This window comes from Gobio gobio (genome assembly GCF_949357685.1).
Source record: "Gobio gobio genome assembly, chromosome: 20".
Taxonomy (NCBI): domain Eukaryota; kingdom Metazoa; phylum Chordata; class Actinopteri; order Cypriniformes; family Gobionidae; genus Gobio; species Gobio gobio.
This window is the reverse complement of record NC_137113.1, coordinates 28,209,928-28,222,810: the sequence shown is the minus strand read 5'-3', so window position 1 is coordinate 28,222,810 and position 12,883 is coordinate 28,209,928.

The following is a 12,883-nucleotide window of genomic DNA, read 5'->3' as shown; positions in this document are numbered from 1 at the left end:
ATTATAATATATATGAAAAATATTCATATTCAGTGAACTGCGAACTGGTGCGCGTGCCAGAAGGGAGCGTGAGTGCATGGAAAATTAACACGAAGGGCCTTGCATCACTAGTGCAGACCACCATCAGAAGCTGAACGCACGGGGTAAACTAGACTGGGTAAACCTGTACATTCATCTGTGACATCATGATTGACAGCTGTGATTGACAGCTTCTCTGAGTGAAGTTGTCACTGAGGCACCAACCATATTCGGACGTTGGCAGCTTCACTTTTCTTCAGTGGAAGGTAGTCCATATTTTTTATGGTCTATGATTGAACCGCTCTGAAGGGCTGTTAGATCAGCATGTTACAATTCAAATGTGTGCATCTATTACACAGGACATCAGTTCTTACTTGATCTCTTCCCTAATCGCCCCTCCCTAACATTTTCGTCTCATTTTTATTCGTTGATGAAAATGACAGTAGATTTCCATCATAGTTTTTGTCATCCAAAACTGTTTTTATTTAGTTATCATCTTGTTTTCGTCTGTGAAAAAAGGTTGTTGACAAAAATTAAACGAAATGAACACTGCATGTAAGGCCTACCAGCAGTGCCATGATGTCTGAGAACCATATTCGGCCCGCTTCACAGTGCTCCCTCAAGAGCTGCCCGAGCATGCTGCACTCCCAAACAGATCACACACAATTGATGCGTGTCCCCACCTGGGATGTATCTAGGACAGGGGTGCACACATCTTTTAAACTGGTCACTTGTCATTCTTGCTTTAACTTTACTTTGCTAGAAAACACAGTCTTTCAACACACATACAGAGCGTTTGCTGAAGTGCGAAAAGCTAACGCTGTTGTTGCTGGCACCCCTTTTATACTTCCTGGTATGCTGTCACATACTACGTTATGACGTTGCACCAATCAGGATTGGTCTAGTTTCTTCAGATGCACTACACTAAGCGTCCCCAAAGCGTAGTTACCAACGCAATGCAAGTTCTCTCGAAAGGGAGACGAGAATTTTTAAAGAGAAATGTAATAGAAGCTTGAGTTTGTTACCCAGCCCTATTTGTTTGAACCACGAGAGGCTTCAAAGCTTATGCTGCTGCTCCTACATCCTAAGTCATACATCGCGCCAGGGGTTACTCTTTTTGCCGTAAGTGTCACATGTCTGTCTTGTCTCGTTGATCACATGTGGGGTTTTGTTATTTTGAGCATGTGCTCTTGTCCTGACTCCACCCCTCTTGTTATCCAATCATTGATTATTTGCCCCATCTGTTGTTCCTCATCACCTGCCTTGTTTGTCCCTTATTTAAACTCATTGTGTTCTCTGTCCTGTGCTGGTACGTTGTTCTTTGTCATGTCAACGTCTCCCGTTTGGTATGTTTTGAGTTTGTTTCTGTTTATGAGTTTGATTATGTTTTACCCCATTGTGGGTTTTGTTTTGTGTTTATGTTTATTGATGTTTTCAACCTCTGCCTAGACCAACACAGTCTCACTCCCACTCGTCACATATTGACGCTTGGTCAGGACCCCTCGTCGTCACTTTTTTACGTACAGGGTACCCCTTGAAAGGCATTTTTCGATGTTAAGGGTATTGCAGTGATTCCAATGAGACACCTCCCAGATAGCAATGAGTCGGCGGACCACCGGCGGTGATCCGGCGGCTGTAGAAGCGTCAGAATTGCGTAATCGCAAACACGTTTGACGGCGCACCGCCGGCGGCAGCCGCTTTTTAAAAGCGGCAGCCGGCTTCCTACCGCCTTCGTACCGCCGCCGGCCCGCAGGCAAACCGCCGTTCCGCCGCCTTTATACCAAAAGGCGGCCCGTCGGAGGCAAACGCTATTTCCGAGCGATCTGCCTCCGCTTATTGTGTAATAAATAATATATATATTTATTTATTATTCATATATTTGTAACATGCAGTTTATGATGGATAATAATTGAACAAACCAGATAAATTCCCATTTGGCATTTTTATTCTACATTTCAAAGTACATTGACTGTCAATGATACAAGATAATATAAATGAAATATAACAGACAATAAATAAGCTTAAATAGGCCTATAAATAACAAAACATTTTTACTAAATAACCTGCATGTTTCCAATTAAATTTTGGTTAAAAAAAAAAAAAAAAACAGCCTTACAAGCAAATTATAACACTTACAATATTTGTTAATAACAAATAGGTCAGCTCTGGGATGAAAAGAATTACCATTAAATATTATATCAAATAATGAGGATATTTGGTACCAAAGAATGTGCAGGATACCAAATAAATCGAGGTATAACATCACATTTAACAAGCCATTTCTAACAATAGGATAAATGGTAATAATTTAGAGTAAAGCTCTGGAGAAGAATAGAACAGTAGTAGAACAGAACATTATAACAAGCCTGACTATGGGTTCTCCGGTTTTCCCCGACCTCCAGAATGAGGCAGCGCAAATTGGCTTATCTTCAGTGATTTCTTGTGCGCCTATATAAAGGACAAACAACCTCGCCATCCCATATCTATCCAAGGAGCTGCCTTCAAGGCAGGGTCACAGGGAATAAAAAAAAAAGTAATTTCCACAGTGAACAGTGTGGATTGGGTGAGTGTAGCCTGAAACTTCTGGCTTCTTTAGGGGTCTTGATGTTACTGACTGCAGGATAAAGAAAGGGTTCCAGGTGTCAGTAGTCAGCCTAGGTGTAAGAGGGCGGCTGTGGGTCCCTCTCAGCTGTGCGGCGTCTTTTTCCGCCTTCACGATCAGATGCTCCTTTCAGGTAACGCATAACGTTAACCTGGACCGCCTCATCAGTGGCATCCTGGGTCGCCGGGTTCTTCCGGATGGCTCCTGTAGAAAATACAGATCTGTCATTCCATTTGAATGGCATAAGGCCACACACATCTACTTAAATATATAACAAATTTATATATTTATATATATTACTTTGAACAATGGTCTTCAGGAACATGTCTCTAAAACATGCTTTATCCCCTACACCCGTCCAGGTTGTATTAATGGAAAGGTGATTAGAGAAGATACTCTGAAGTATTCGCCACACGGTTGTCTTTAGGTCCCTCCCACATTTGATTGCCAAAAACCGAAGCTGAAAATACAAAAAAGTGTTACAAATTACATATCTCTGAAGCTTCTCATACATAAATATAAAAATGTGACAGGCTGTGGATTCAGACTGTAGAATATGCAGTGTACAATCTTAAATTTTACTTTTTAGATTACCCTACAGCATTATAAACAAAATCAGCACACTTACTGGAGCTCTTTATCCTGCCTCAAACTGTTGTCAAGCAACGCCAAATGGGTTGTCTAGGGGGAGTAACAGACCCCCTGGCAGGGATAACTCCCCAAAAGACACATTGGCACTGAAATGTTGCCGCATAGTGTCCATTTTGTTGTCCATGCTACGCACAACATCGCCAAACTCTCCAAGACGTCGCAGCATTAGGGTCTGATCTGCACCTACAGGGGTTCACAGAATAAAAGAATAAAGCAGTCAGTCCTGGTCCCTCAACTACTAAACTATGACATTTACAACTAGGTCTACTACATGTACAGGTGGCCCCAGTGGGAATTAAACCAACAACCACAGGTGTTGTTTGCAAGTTGTACCTGATTGCCCAGTACGAGCAAACGTCGTCAACATTGTCCCAACTTGCTTCACCTGCTCATGAAGTGAGCCGCTGTCATCCTAAGATACAAAATAAAAGGCATTTGGTAATTTTGGACCTACATCACAGTCAAAAAAGTAAAATTTAAGAAAGAGTGCATGTTCTCACCTGCTTGTGCATTGCTTTCCCTCAGGGCTTGGTTCTCATTCTGGAAATCTACATAAAAAATATTTTATTTTAATTATATATATATATATATATATATATATATATATATATATATATATATATATATATATATATATATATATATATATATATATATATATATACATACAATTTTCCATACTGTTAAAGTTTCCAACATCTGCAATTTCCTGTTTGTCCATCTCAACTCCTTTCAATATTCTTCTCCTTATAGCCCAGTAACTAGACATTGTGACTAACAATTTATTTACCTTGAAAGCCGAAACGATTGTCCAACAGTAGGTCTCTTGGATGAAGATAACCGATTGTGCTCTGGTCAAGGTATCTGCAAGAAAATGTGAACAAAACCGCATTGTTAACGTTATATACAGAATATACAGTAGCTATGCTGTGGGGGGAAAACTGGTCAGCCAAATGTGGAACAGTAAAATGTATTCATTCAGTGTAGTGATTCAAGTAAACTGCATTGTCCTCAAACATAAAAAGTACAGCAGTTCAGAGAAATAACTCATAAATGACCTTTAATGCTAGAAGAACAGTAGCAACACAGCACATGTTAGCTAACACTTGCTAAAACTGACCTAGCAGCATGCTTGTTCGGACTAACAAAATAATTTAAATAACCTATATACATCATTCTGTTTTGTTAGAAAACACCAAAAGTTAAACTTAAGTCTTTCTAGATGTAAAGCTTTGGCTAACTTACCTACAGTAGCTAGATACATTTTAACATGTAGAACATGCTTGAACTCAGTGTGTAAAAAAGGCGAAACAGCACGTGTTAGCTAACACTGTGTATTGTGCACTATATCAGCGTGCGTGTCTGAACAAACTAATTAAAACAACCTACCGGTATATACATCAAAAATGAACATAATATTGTGTGACACAAAAAGGAAACATGTACTTACTTAAACGCTCGTAGTCGAGGATATTTTCTGATCTCCTCTCTTCAAATACTAAAACCATGTGATGAGCGGCCGCTGTTGGTAAATCTGTATGTTTTACCGGTTTGTCTTACGCCTTTTTTACGTATACTGCCCCTCTCGGCCGGTGGAGGTACTTCTCTGTTTTTTTTATTTTTTTTTTATTTAAATTAGTACATGTATAGACAAGTACAATACAAAAAGTACAATGAGAGAAAATAAAAATAATAAAGCATTGTGGTACAGTTCCGAATATGTAGAACAAAGAATAACAACAAATGTAACACTGTATATAAAATAAATAATAAAAATAAGAATTCTGAGATAGAAAATACTTTATAATATTAAGGCAGTCACATGAAATTGAAAAGCTTTCAGGTTTCTGTTTTTGTAAGCTTTTTGTTTTGCGACCTCATGTTTGAGAGGGTTTCAAATATTGTAAAAATCAGCTTTATAAAAGGTAATATTAGAGGGCTTCTTTTGAGTTATTCTTGTCTTATGAATGTAGAATTTTTCCTAAATAATTAATAATATATTTTTGTTTTTCAGAAAAATATGGGTTTTGAAAACAAAGTAAAATGTCATGAAGTTAGTTCTAATTTTTTGTCATGTCTATTTTAAAGTCAGTCCAAAAAGAAATAGAAAAAAGGGCAATACAAAAATAAGTGTTATCCTAAAATGAACTTTCAAACTTTCTTAACCCTCCTATTATGCTAAAAAAAAAAAAAAGTATTACATCCATTATGGGTCAAATTGACCAACACTGTTTAAACACACTCGACATGCAAATAATCAAGTGAAAATTTAAATGTAATTTCCTAAACCTAACCTTATCATGGAATCAAGAGTCAAGAATCTGTTATAAACCCTAATGGCTTTGGAGCAAAAAAAAACTAATATTTGATATAATTCACATATAGGCTATTATGATTTTATAATCGCTTCAAATGTGAGAACTAGCTAAAATGCTGTCGGTTCCACTCTATTTCCCAACAAGCCAAACATAGCCAACGTGGCTGGTCGAATTTGAGAGTAGAAATCCTTGTATTTCACAGCGGCTTGCCGCCAGCCGGCCGCGGTCCATTAGGCGGAGGCAACCGCCAGAGAAAATGAAGCCGGCGGCCCGCCGGCTAGTCGGCCGCGGCATCTCGCAAGAAATGGGAGTGACGTATTCGGCGGCAAACGCTTCATCACCGCCAGCGGGACGCACCTATAGCCGACAGCTTAGGGCCGGCGGCAAAAAGAAGCCGTGCCGATATTTTTTGCTATCTGGGCTTTGGCGTCATACACAGACGTGTTGGGCATGTGAATGTTATCACGATGTAACTATTTATTGGTTTATAATTTTTCCATTATGACATGTTGGAGTATGATTCTCAATTTAATCAGCCAGCATTATTTTATTTACATTTATTGATTTGTATTTACGCTATTCAGACACGTTTGAAAGTAGCCCAACCCCGCCCCTTAACCTACCCATTTGCGTTATATGATATAAAACACAGAATATAACAGACAACATGCACACTTTATTGAAAAATGTCAAGTATTCCAACTGTTTCGAGGCCAAACGATTGATTTGTGTGAAGAAAAGACCCAAAAGCGATCTGCGTTTCCATCCGCCCCGCGGCGTCATATTGAAGACGCCACAGGTACGGCCATACCCCCCGGCGTCAGACTATAGACGAACTGGGAACTCCATTGCTTTCAATGGGAAACCTTTGCCGGTATTCTATCGGTATGAAATCTCGCTGAAGAAGTCTCATTCAGAATACATCGCGATGTTTGGCATCAGTGCACGTGGGCCACATGTTGGTGAGTAGCCATGAATGTTTGATATAAAGTATTTTCTGTTGTTATTGATCAGATTATGTTCAGTCACTGCATTATATCTTTCATTTCCACTCAGGCTTCGCTTTTCTTTGCTTTCTAAATCAACACACCTTGCTAATAGGGCGATTAAACACTGTCACGTGACGTGCTATAGCCTTTTAAACAGTTATTCATATTTAATAATAACAACTAGTGTAGTTCCAACGTGGCATTTGTATTAGAAGCACAATAAAAACAACCTTAGTTGTAATGTGATGTTTGTTGTAAATAGACAGTAACCACAACACTTACCATGCTTTTACCACAGTATTGGTAGTTTTAATGTGATTTTTGTTGTAAATAGACAGTAACCACAACACTTACCATGCTTTTAATGCCTTTTAATGTAAAATCCAAATATTGTGATGTAAATAGTACTTTGTCCTGTATATAATGTATGTGTTATATATTAAGACATTTTCTCTTTTTTTTTTTAACCTGAAAAGACCAAAAGGGCCTTTCGGACTCAGTCAGCCCATTCTTGTTCATGGAAAAGTAATGGAGAAGACCGAAAGCAGCAACAGCAAATATTTGCAATGGTAAGTATGTGTTGGTTTGAACTCTTTATCAAGCATTTGTTGTTTCTTAAACATATTCTTACAAACCCCATGGCTCAATCAGTGAGAACATATTCTTAAGAATTCACAAGATTTAACAAGCTGTCAAATTCATATGATACTCGTACATATTTGTACAAATACTCGTACATAATCCTGCAGCTTTTACTCCGACTCCTGCCATTGGCTACAGCCTCAATTCCTGTACATATTTATCATGATTTTTGTAAATCAGTTGTGCCCCTTCTTGGAAAGCAGTCCCAGAAAGAAAAGTTTATATTAGGTCCAATGTATTTAAAATGATTACAAATTGGGCCATTGGGGAGGTCTCTTCACACCTCATGACCTACCTCTGTTTGCAAGAGTGGAAATGCTCACATAACATCAGATATTCAATTATTTTGTCATCAGTTGCACTGCTGATAACGTCCCGTTTGCATGTAAATAATTTACGTGATCAAAAGATTAAGTGAATAATCAACATTTTTAAACAAATTCATATGTGCTATTAAAAATATACTTTTAATAATGGAAATGCACACCTATCAGTGAACTTGTTACATAAATGTATTTAACATTTAATTATGCAACACTTTTTACAGAAGGAAATCCTACAGTTATGTAAAGGGACAACATCATCATCATGTCCTAGGCACACTGGGCAACATGTGTCCTCCAACATATTCGATCTGTGGCCACATTCTTCACATCTTCTCATGGAACACCTGCATTCTTCAGGTCTTCACGAAACATCTGTCTCATGTCTTCCTTGGTCTTCCCTGTCTCCTGCGTCTTCCTGGTGGTGTCCACTTCATAACTGTTTTGGGGTGTTGTTGTTTGGGCATGCGTAGGATATGTCCAGTGAGGTGCACCCTTTGCTATGTCACAGTTTCTCAAAGTCTTCACGTGGAGTACCACTCCTCTTCATGATCTCTTCGATATATGCAGAACCAATATTCATAAACTGTACTTGATGTCTGCTTATGCCTTTATCAAAAAAGCATCAGTGCTCATCAGGAGTTTTAGTAAAGGACATATTTATTGCCATCGACTTCATGATGCTATATTCCAATGTATATATCTGCATTTGTATATTTGCATATATATGCATTTGTATAACAGTGTTGTTTGAACAAATGAAGATAGTGAGAGTGAACACCTTTTGAAATCAATATGTATTAATTAAACCTTTTATTACAGTGGTATAGTATTCACTATAGTAAATGTCCACCATAACTAAATATATGGTATCATTATATCACTACTTTGCTAATGTAAATGTAACATGAATGTATTTTATTAAAGTATTTTCTTACTGAAAATGGTTAACATTTATAATAATCATTAACTATTTGAATTGGCCTTTCATTTAGTTACAATAGAAGTGAACAATAATCACAAGGATATAGTTTATATAGTTTTAAAGTTGAGAATGTAAAATGTTCTTAATGTTTTTGCCTATTTATTTCTTAAAGGCAAGAAACCAATATATTTTCAAATAAAGTTGAACCTCATTTATTTTATTTGTAGCGCAGCATGGTTATTTTATACTGTTGTGCAGTAGTTTGGCCGCTACATTTGTATTTAAACTGTTTGACATTAAATATTGGTATATGCTTACAAAATTGTATGCATTCATTATGCTTTTGTTACATTTATTTTAATTCCAAGAGTTCAGCTGGTGAACGATGGCATAAAGAAGTGATCTAATACACACGCACGCACGCACACACACACACACGAATGCTTTTATTTGGATCTGAAAGACATTGCAAAGAAGACAAGATCCAAATACTCTGGGAAGAGTCATTGACAAAGTGACAGATCAACAATTCATGGCTCACACACTTTTACAGGTCCTTCCATTTGTAATACTGAACAAATTAAGGATAAACAAAACATCTCCGTCTCCATATTTTCATGCTCCCTATGGTGGCTGAAACAGAACAAAATTTTTCAAGCCTTCTTGCCTCCTTTTTTTTGCAGCCCCCCCAACTGCATCCCCCTGACCACATTCTTATGGACATGGCCTAAACTTCCGAACACCAGAGTTATTAATGTACAGTTGTATCCGAGTCTGTGAATGAGATCTACCAGTGGTTGATTTTTCAGTAATTTGGAATAGTAACAAGTGTCCATATACAGGTCAAAGCTGCAGCCCACCTCAAAGACACACACAGATTTCATGACCTTTTTTACAATCACAATATCAGGAGTATTGGGAATGTTTTTAAAATAGTCACTGTCCGATGTGTTCTGATGAAACCAGTTAGCCTGTACAGTGCTGTGCTGGTACATCTGAATATCATGTCCATAGTTTGACCTCTGCAGGTCCTTTGCCACCAGATCAACCAGACGGTCATGTCTGGCCACATTTTCATGTTACAAAGTATGTTTTGGTGTTATTGTTACGTTAGTAATACGTTAAGTTAACTATAAAGTGACGCTATGTTGTGAGAAATTACTCCTTTACCGAGATCCCAACCCTAACCCTAAGCATTTCTGCACACTTCAATGAACTACAGCGCCATGTTTCCCATTGCATTGATACACTGACAAAGGTATATGGGTAATGTAGTTTAAAACGTTTAATAATGAGACAATAAATGTTAAGTAGATGACATCTTTAATGGACAACTGGATATCTAATTATGTTCATTGTGTAAACCTTTATGACATATATGAGCAGAGGTGGGTAGTAACGAATTACATTTACTTCGTTACATTTACTTGAGTAAATTTTTTGGGTAACTTGTACTTTTAGAGTATATTTATAGATGGGTACTTTTACTCTTACTCAAGTAAATTTCTTGTGAAAAAACTGTACTTTTACTTAGTTACATTCAATGGCGTTCCTCCGCTACTGTCAAATGGTAATAATTATATTATATATTTTAAAATAAGTTAATATGACTTTCGCAAGTCTCGCGAAACGTTGGAGAGGCTGCTTCACGAGAGGTGGCTATATGCATCACCCGCTTATAATTAGCGCGCGTTTAGTCGGAAGATGATGGCCGAAGCAGATGAAGATGTGTGTGAGCTACGGGAGGCAGGTCACTCGTGGCCTCAAGTTCAGTCTATGATTTCACTCCAAGATATAGATTTCATAATGCGATGCATGCTGTGTGCACCAAAACGAACTGACATCTCAGCATACAAGAATTCCACCCTGAAAATAACATGTAGCGGTAAGTGTCACAATGATGCCTATATTTGAACACTATTAATGGTCCTTTGGTAACTATGGGACATTTTCCCTTATTATAATACTATTTCACACACTGTCCGAGTGTTTTCCTCATATGCGCTCTTGTGCAAACAATGACAAATCGTTTGAATCCTCCAAACAACACACGTCCACGAACAAACGTTCACATCTGCACATTTACATATCCTTTTCTTCACAAAACGAAACAAATTGAATAGCCTAATGTGACGTCTTGCATTTATACACAAATCCGGACAGACACCTGTCTGAAGTGTAGAAAATACATACAAATAAAAACGGTATTGTATTTTATTCCTACCTAAAGAATAGCCAATAGCCTATACTTATAAAAATATAAGAACAAAGTATGTTTTAAGAAGAGCTCTGGTTAGCCCAGCACACCATTAATTTACACTGTTTAACCATTAATCACACACACACACACACACACACACACACACACACACACACACACACACACACACACACACACACACACACACACACACACACACACACACACACAATTACATATATATAATAAGGTTCATTAGTTTACATTAGTTAACATGAACTAATAATGAACTGCACTTATAAAACATTTATTTATCTTTGTTAATGTTAATTTCAACATTTACTAATGCATTATTCAAATATTGTTAACATTAGTTAATGCACTGTGAACTAACATGAATAAACCATGAACAGCTGTATTTTTATGAACTAACATTAACAAAGATTAACTAATGCTGAACAGAGTTATGTTAACTAATGCATTAATGTTAACTAATACAACCTTATTGTAAAGTGTTACCGAGAGGTGTGTGAAAGCTCTCCAAGTAGCTTCTTATCAATCAGATCGAAAGTAACTAGTAACTAACTACTTGAGTAGGTTTCTCATCGAATACTTTTTTACTCTTACTCAAGTAAATATTACGATTGTTACTTTTACTTTTACTTGAGTAAATATTTCCTTAAGTACTTGTACTTTTACTTGAGTACAGATTTTGGCTACTCTACCCACCTCTGTATATGAGGGGCAGGCTGAAATTTGATATTTTACTGTGAGCACTTTTAGAAAACCTTTATGCCAGCTTTCCATATCTGTCTGAAAACTGTGCCCAACATTATTTAGTAAACATAGCATAAGCAGTTGTCCTGCCAATTTTCTCTGTGATACGCTAACCAGACTTTGAGTAACAGCCATTTGAAATTTTTTTTGCTCTTCCAGGGGCCTCCATTGGGTCCCTGAGGGCGGAAGGGCAGTACAACATACACAGATCTATTTTCCTCATCATGGACAACAAACTTTGAGTCACATTTAAATATCAGAGTATTTTCTCTTTTCTATTCTAACATCATGCTTGTATTAGGTTTTGATGGGTATTGTGAGACCATCTGATGAAATACAGAAATATTTGAAAGAAATGTAATATAATTATTAATATTTATTTTCTTTTATGGATAAACACCCATAAATATAATGGATGAACCCACAACAACTTGCCATTATCCAGTTTCCAGTGTAAACAAAAACTATTTAGATTTACACTTCACTATTATTATTAAATATAGGACAATGCACCATTAAGTAAAATAACAAAAGAGACATTGCCAAAATTGTATGTATTTTCACGTACCTGACATCGGTAATGTGCATGCTTTAATTTTTATTGCAGTAGTAGATGTACCGGATTTATCAACATGGATCATCGTCAGTTAAGCTTGAAGTGTTTGAAATCCTTCCCTTTATTTCACTGAAAACGTCTCGGTTACGTATGTAACCCTCGTTCCCTGAAGGAGGGAACGGAGACGCCACGTCGGAGTACCGACGAATAGGAATCTCGCTCGCGAGAGCCAATCTACTTCGAGTGTAACTAAACGAGCCAATGCACATTGGCATGCAATGATTGCACCAGGTGCTCATGCCACGCCGTGCGGGTATAAATGAGACACAGGTGATTGCATCAAATCAGCCTTTTGCTGAGGAGCCGAGTAGGTAGACAGGCACCCCAGCAGGGTACAGAGGACATGGCGACGGGACGTGGCGTCTCCGTTCCCTCCTTCAGGGAACGAGGGTTACATACGTAACCGAGACGTTCCCATTCAGTCGGTCACTCTCGACGCCACGTCGGAGTACCGACGAATAGGAATCCCTACCAAAGCGCCATGGCCGCTGCCCCCTTCCAGTGCCCTGTGTGAGCCACCTGAGCTCTCTTACCTGATGAGACGGGGCTCACACCGGGAAGTCCATCACTGCCGTTCCGCAAGACCCGCTCAGTGATTTATTGGATAACACTGGGAAGCGTGCCCTAGTGAAGGGGACGCTGCGGAGCCCACATCGTACCCCGAAGGAGTTATGTGGAGTACAATGCTGAGCCGTAGCCCGCAACGGAGAGAGGGGGCTCAGTCCCATTGACGGGAAGGCTCTCCCAAGGGAAAGACACGGGCTTCCCGTAGGAGCGACCGTGGAAAGATATATGGGATCCCCGTAGGGTCACTCATATAAC